Source organism: Otolemur garnettii, unplaced genomic scaffold (assembly GCF_000181295.1).
Source record: "Otolemur garnettii isolate 467f Iridium unplaced genomic scaffold, OtoGar3 scaffold00014, whole genome shotgun sequence".
Taxonomy (NCBI): domain Eukaryota; kingdom Metazoa; phylum Chordata; class Mammalia; order Primates; family Galagidae; genus Otolemur; species Otolemur garnettii.
Genome location: NW_003852409.1, coordinates 26330625 through 26331701, shown reverse-complemented (window position 1 = coordinate 26331701; position 1077 = coordinate 26330625).

The window sequence follows — 1077 nt, the reverse complement described above, 5'->3', positions numbered from 1 at the left end:
CACTTCATACATAGACACCACACACACCACACATACACAATGCATCACACATACCACATACCATATATGTACATACCACACACCACACATATATCACACACAACACACACAAACTACACACAGACACACCATGTACACACATACCTCATACACAAACACACATATACCACATGCCATACACGCGTGTACACACATATCACACACAAACACACTCTGTACACACATATCATACATGAAACACATACACCCCCACATCTGCAGCACACACTCTACATACAGTACAAACCACACCCACACATCACAAACCACGCACAGAAAATGCTCCCCAAGCCCAGATATGCAAATATCTATATACATATTCAAGATTCCACCAACACACACAGGCTGGCTCTCAGATAGACACTTCCCTGGACAGAAGTATACATGTGTGCATCCACACAACACCCCCAGAGCACCAGGTACATTCACAACAAATTCACATTCATACACACACAAGCTCATACACACGTATCACTCCATATCTAAATGCCCAAATATAAAGAGACACCACATAGAACACACCCACACACATGTGCAGATACACACAATATACTCACAAGGTATAAAAATATCTTCAGTACATCTACGCACAGCAACAGATGCGCAGACCCCTGTGCAATCACAGACACAACCGCCCCACACACGTGTGTGCAGCGTACCCACAGCCCTGGGAGTCTAATAGACAGGCAGTCCAGACAAAATAGCTATATCCCCTTGCTCACAGCCAGGCCATGCTGGCACCAAGGTCAGCATGGAGAGTCATGGAGACCTTGCCTCACCTCTGTGGGGCCTGGAAATCTGAGTCACAATGTGCTGCCTGCTATGGGAGGCCAAGGACACCTGCCCATCAGAAGGGACAGGCAAGTGTCCAGGTAGCCCCTGCTCAGCTGCCCCACTGACCTCACCTGATAGGAGTGAGTGCGTGTTCCCGTGTGTGTTTTATTGGGAAGCTGGGGGAGCTGTAGCAGGAGCAATGTGAAGACGAGAGGACAAAGTCAATCTACTACATGGGCTTTGCCTGCCTGCTTTCCTTTCTCC